The sequence below is a fragment of the Nicotiana tomentosiformis genome, chromosome 4 (assembly GCF_000390325.3).
Source record: "Nicotiana tomentosiformis chromosome 4, ASM39032v3, whole genome shotgun sequence".
In the NCBI taxonomy this organism is placed as follows: domain Eukaryota; kingdom Viridiplantae; phylum Streptophyta; class Magnoliopsida; order Solanales; family Solanaceae; genus Nicotiana; species Nicotiana tomentosiformis.
This window is the reverse complement of record NC_090815.1, coordinates 50,582,250-50,589,271: the sequence shown is the minus strand read 5'-3', so window position 1 is coordinate 50,589,271 and position 7,022 is coordinate 50,582,250.

The window sequence follows — 7,022 nt, the reverse complement described above, 5'->3', positions numbered from 1 at the left end:
GAAAAACTACCCCGTTCATGATCTAGAGTTGGTAGCCTTTGTTCACGCATTGAAGATTTGGAGGCACTAACTCTATGACGTGTCTTGTGAGGTATTTAGAGATCATCGGAGTCTACAACACTTGTTTAAGAAACAATATCTAAACTTGAGGCAGCGGAGGTGGTTAGAGCTGTTAAAAGACTATGATATCACCATTCTGTATTATCTCGGGAAGGCCAATGTGGTGGCCGATGCCTTAAGTAGGAAGGCTGAGAGTATGGTTAGCCTTACATATATTCTAGTTGGGTAGACACAGTTAACATTGGATGTTTAGGCTTTGGCCAATTGGTTCATGAGGTTGGATGTTTCGGAGCCTAGCCAGGTTCTTGCTTGCATGGTTTCTCTGTCTTCTTTGTATGGGCGCATCAGGGCGCGTCGGTATGACGACCCCCATTTTCTTATTCGTAAGGACATGGTGCAGTCTGGAAATGCCAAGGAGGTTTCTATCGGAGGTGATGTGGTGTTGAAGATGCAGGGTCGGATTTGTGTACCCAATGTGGATAGGCTACGCGAGTTTATTCTTGAGGAGCCCAACAGTTTGTGGTACTCTATTCGTCCGGGTGCTGCCAAGATGTATCAAGATTTGACGCATCACTATTGGTGGAGAAGAATGAAGAAAGACATAGTAGAATATGTGGCTCGGTGTTTGAACTGTCAGCAGGTGAAGTACGGGCATCAGAGGCTGGGCGGTTTGCTTCAGAAACTTGAGATTCTCGAGTGGAAATAGGAGCATATTACCATGAATTTCGTTGTTGGGATCCCACAGACTTTGAAGAAATTTGACGCAGTATGGGTTATTGTGGATAGACTGATAAAGTCTTCACACTTCATTCTGGTTGTGACTACCTACTCTTCAGAGCAGTTGGCTCAGATCTATATCCGCGAGATTATTCGTCTTCTTGGCGTACTGGTGTCCATTATCTCCGATTGAGGCATGCAGTTCACATCATAATTCTGGAGAGTTGTGCAATGTGAGTTAGGCACACAGGTCTAGCTGAGTACAACATTCCATCCTCATACAGACGGGCAGTCTGAGAGTACTATTCAGATTTTGGAGGATATGTTACGTGCATGTGTTATGGATTTTGGAGGTTCATGGGATCAGTTCCTACCGCTTGCAGAGTTTCCTACAACAATAGCTACCAATCGAGCATTCAGATGGCTCCTTTTGAGGACTTATATAGGAAGTCATGTCGTTCTCCAATTGGTTGGTTTGAGCCAAGGGAGGCTAGGTTGTTGGGCACTGATTTGGTTCGGGATGCATTTGAGAAAGTCAAGTTGATTCAGGAATGGCTTCGTACCACGCACAATAGTTATGTTGATCGAAGGACTCGTGATGTAGCATATACTGTGGGAGAGAGGGTTTTGCTCAGAGTTTCACCCATGAAGGAAGGGATGAGGTTCGGGAAGAAGGGAAAACTGAGCCCTAAGTATATTAGACCTTTTGAGATCCTTGAGATAATGGGTGAGGTGGCCTACAAGCTTGTATTGCCACCCAGCTTATCGACAGTTCACCCGGTGTTTCATGTTTCCATGCTCCAGATGTATTATGGTGATCTGTCACATGTATTAGATTTCAGCTCAGTCCAATTGGACAAGGATTTGACTTAGGATGAGGAGTCGGTGGCTATCTTGGATAGGTAGGTACAGAAGTTGAGGTAAAATAATATTGCTTCTGTGAAGGTTCAATGGTAGGGTCAACCAGTCGAGAAGGCGACCTGGGAAACCAAGCACAACATGCAAAGTCATTATCCATACCTATTTGCCACTTCAAGTATGTCTCTATGCACGTTCGAGGAGGAATGTTTGTTTTAAGAGGGGGAGAATGTAACGACCTGATAGGTTGTTTTTTGTATTTGAGCCTCGTTTCCCCTTTTGATGCTTTACACGTGTGTAGTTTGGGGTTTTAAGACTTGCGGGGTACGTTAGTTTTGTTCTGGGAAAGTTTTGGGTTGATTTGGATCCTTTGGTTCTTGGTTTAGAAGCCTACGTTGGAAATGTTGGCCAAAGTTTGACTTTTGTCAAGACAATCCTAGAACGGTGTTTTGATGACTTCGATAGGCTCATATCGTGATTTTGAACATGAGAGTATGCCCAAAATCAAATTCGGAGGTCCCTAGGTTGATTTGACTTGTTTTGCCAAAAGTTGGCAATTTGAGGTTCAGAAGTATTTTACAAGTCTGAATGTAGGTAGCATTTTTGGCTATCGGGTTCGGAATTTTGTTTTGTAACTTAGAATAGGTCCGTTTTGCTATTTTTAACTTGTGTGCAAAATTTGGTGTCATTTGGAGTTGGTTTGATAGAATTCAGACACTTGCTTGCTATTTAAGAGGTTCTTGCATTTCTTTTTAAATTCACGTGTTTTGATGTATGATTCGTAGTTCTAGATATTATTTTGTGTTTTGATCGCATGATTGAGTTCATGTGATGTTTTAGACTTGTGTGGATGTTTGGTTTGGAGCCCAGAGGGCTCGAGTGAATTTCGGACGTGTTTTAGAAAGGTTTGGACCCAATTACAGGTTACTGGTCTGCTGGTGTCTCAGGTGTCGCAATTGCAAACACCAACAACGCAATTGCGATCATAGCAGGGGGGATCTCAGGTGTCGCGTTTGCGACACCAGAATCGCAATTGCAAAGATGGACTGGATAAGGGTAGGCTCGCATTTGCGATAACTTTGTCGCATTTGCGATGGGATTGGGGACCCAGTGTCGCATTTGCGACTTCCTCTTAGGCTTTTAGGAGCCGCAATTGCAAGGTTTTCTTCGCAATTGCGACATCTGCAACTGAACAAAGGGCTGGAAAATGAGATTTCTTCTGATTTCTCTCATTTTAGAACCCTAGACTCGGTAGGAGGCGATTTTGAGAGGGGATCTTTCACTTACAATCATTGGGTAAGTAGTTTTAATCAATTTCCGACGATATTTCATGATTATATATGAGATTTAATATCAAATGTATTAGAATCAAAGAGAAATTTTGAGGATTTCTGTCTAAGTTTTCAAAAATGAAAATTTGGGATTTGAAAGTCGAATTGGACTCGGAATTTGAAAACAAAACACATATACAGACTCATGGGGTTATGGATAGTCAAGATCTACCATTGGACTTGGGTTTTGACCGGGCAAGCCCGGGGTGGACTTTTTTGACTTTTGGGGAATTGTGTAAAGGTCATAGCTTTATCTATCGTAATTGATTTCTCTTACATTGTTTGATGTTGTTAAGTCATTTTTGGTTAGATTTGAGCCGTACAAAGGCGAGTTTTAAGGGAAAAGTTATTTTTGAGTGTTGATTTGGCCTAATTGAAGTAAGTATCTTGCCTTTGTGTGGGGGAACTACCCCTTAGGATTTATGGTGATTTCGTTATTTGAATTGTGTGGAAGATATGTACATGAGGTGAGGAGTGTGTACATGGGCTTATATGTGGTATTTTGACCTGTCTAGACTCTTAGGTTTCTTTCATGCATTTTAATTGAAATCTGTCATAACATGTTATATCTTCCATTGTTAAGTTTACTCTTACATGCTTTATTTGATGTTGTTAGCACATTTTCTATCTTTTATTGACAAATTTGCTCTTATATGCCTTAATTGAAGTTGTTATTACATGATGTCTCTTCGTGTTGAGTTACTCTCATAGTTGTTATTTTACACTACCGCTTTCATTGTTAAGCTTATGTTATACACTTAAATTGGAAGTTGCCATTTCGTGGGAATATCTTCATTTTGAGTTATTGAGGTTGAAGTCATGAAAGCTATTAAAATATTTAGGTTGAAGTTGTTGATTATTTCTATATCTTTCCTTGTTGAGTATTTATCATTCATTTTGTTCTTATTGAGATTCTTGTAGACATTATGGTTGAGCAGTAGGCTATATTTTGTGGTACATTGGTATTCTTGATTTTGGAAATGTTGTGGCATATGGGCATATGTGGTGCGAGTTGATTATTATGTTGTGATATTGATGTACATGTGGAAGTATAAGGATAGGGGTTGATGTGCATGCAACATGATATGGTGAGATTTATACGCGTGTTGCTAGCAAGGAAATAACTCGAAGCCACGCGGTGAGATAACGGGACTAAAATGCATGTAGCTATTTCGGAATGTTTTCAAAAATATCTAAATGTAAGGCTCACACGATGAGTAGGTGTCTTTTATTGTAAATGTAAGGCAATTATTGTCCTTTAATTGCCTAAATGTAAGGCAATTATTGTCATTTAATTGCCTTTTTTTCTATTGTTAGATTATATCAATATCCTGCATAGGTTCCTATGTCTAGTAAGTGTCTTGACCTGACCTCGTTACTACTCTATCGAGTTTACGCTTGATACTTACTAGGTACCGTTGTGGTGTACTCATGCTACGCTTCTCCGCATTTTTGTGCAGATCCAGCTACATCTGCTCGTGCCAAACGCCAGTGATTTGATCAGTTACTTCAGAGACTTCAAGGTATACCTGGTTGACGCTCGCAGGCCTCGGAGTCACCTTCTGCTTTTGGTTGTACTGTTGTTTATTTTCTGTTCAAAACTGTATTGTATTTTGAGACTTCTAGTGTTCATTTTAGAGCTTATGACTCAGTTTCATCGGGTTTTGGGAATATTGTAATTGTTATTCAGTATTGAATTTATTATGACTCTTATCTGCTTTATTTAATGTTCTTATTCATTATTTTTGTCAGATTCTCTTGTATGTTCAGCTTACCTAGTCTTAGAGACTAGGTGCCATCACGACTACCTTGGGTGAGAATTAAGGGTCGTGACAGCGGTATTGGAGGGTTGATTTGTGCCGAAAAGAGGTAAGTGTCTTGGTTAACCTTGATTTGAGGAAATTAAGATGTAATTGTGTTTATATACTACGTGTTATATATGTTGGGGGTGGCATATATGCAATGTGAGAAGTGTTTATGCGTTGCTATGGGTCAAGCATGCAGGTAGGCCACAATTTGAAGAAGTCCAAAATCCTTCTACTCAGGATGACATTGATGAAGTTTGCCAGGGTCTCAAGGAGATGTTCTATGAGATCAATATGGTCCAAGTTGGTGAGTGCCCTAGCAGTGCAAGTGTTCAGTTGATTGGTCCAGATACCTCGCTCAACAACTGGGAAGCAACTCTGCTTCCCATCAGGAATGAGTCTTGGTAGTCTGTTTTGTTGCTTTTTCTGTATTTGGATTATTTTCAGGGTTATAATCCAGATATTTTAGTTTAATTGCTTTGCTTTGATGTTAATTCTTCTATCCTTTCAAATTCAATGATATGAAGTTCCAGTTTCATAGTAAAATTATGTTTTTTCCTTTCCATAATTTTTGTTAATTTCTTATAATTTTCAGTTTCGTTAATGCTGGCGTTAAAAACATGACATGCAAGCAAAATTCACACCCAGATCTTAAGAAGTTGTCTAATCTTGAAATAATGAATCAAGAAGTTGAGTATGATAAAGATAAGGCTTTTAAGGAAATAAAAAGGGAATTGGATCAATTTGAGAATAAGCCTAAGCCTAATTTAATGGAAACTGAGGCAATTAATCGAGGAAGTCCTGAAGATACTAGAGAAACAAAGATAAGCATTCATACGGAACAAAATACTAGAGATGCCATAATTCAAGTTTTGTTCAAGTACATAGATGTATTTTCTTGGTCGTATGATGACATGCCGGGTCTGAGTGCCGATTTAGTGGTTCATAAGCCTCCCATAAATCCTAATTTTCCACCAATCCAGCAAAAACAAAGGAAGTTTAAGATAGACGTGAGTGATAACATTAAAGAAGAAATCACGAAGCAACTAAGTGCAAATGTGATTAGGGTCGTCCGATATACTACATGGTTAGAAAATATTGTGCCAGTGCCAAAGAAGGATGGGAAAATCAGAGTTTGTGCTGACTATAGGGATTTAAACAAAGCAAGTCCAAAGGACAACTTTCCCTTACCAATATTCATATCCTTGTTGAAAATTATGCTAAAAATGAGATCCAATCTTTTGTGGATTGTTACGTCGGGTATCACCAAATTCTGATGGACGAAGAAGATGCAGAAAAGACTGCCTTCACCACTCTATGGGGAACGTATTGTTATAGGGTCATGCCATTTGGGTTGAAGAATGCAGGGGCAACTGACATGAGGGCCATGACTACCATATTCCATGACATGATGCACAAAGAGATTGAAGTGTATGTTGACGATGTGATCATTAAGTCCAGAACACAAGCTGCTCATGTGCAAGACTTGAAAAAGTTCTTCGAAAGGCTACGAAGGTACAATCTCAAACTCAATCCAGCCAAATGTGCATTTGGAGATCCTTTTGGGAAGCTCTTGGGTTGTATAGTTAGTAGAAGAGGCATTGAGTTAGATCCCTCCAAGATAAAGACCATTCGAGAGCTGCCTCCCCCGAAGAACAAAATAGAAGTCATGAGTTTACTCGGGAGGTTGAATGTCACGCCCCAAACTCGGGGAGCGCGGCCGATGCTCAACCGTGTGAACCCGGCCGAGCAAGCTTGTTGGATTTTCTTCTACCCAAACTCATCTATGAATAAAGAAAATACATATTTTCATTAATCAAACAATAAAGTGATCATGTCTGCAATACCAATCCTTTCCATTTGCTACTTCATTTTTAAAGTCTCAAAATAAACATATTCTTATAGTTTTAGTGGAACAAGTGATCAAAACACAACATAACTTGTTTGACTTTTCTAGCACCCATGTACAACCCACATAATATCTATGGAGCCTATAAAAGATACAAAAGAGTGTTATGATAGTGCCGGCAACAAGGCCCCGGCTATACCTCGAGACGTGATAATAATATGAACAAAAGATATAATGCTTGACCCCGGGATGAAGTGGGGCTCACCAAGTCTGCTGGGAAGAGGATGTACCACTATCGTTGATCAACACTGCCTACTATGGAACTACCTACATCCATTTAAAGATGCAGCGCCCCTGGCAAAAGGGATATTGTACTGTCGAATAGTACTAGTATGTAAAACT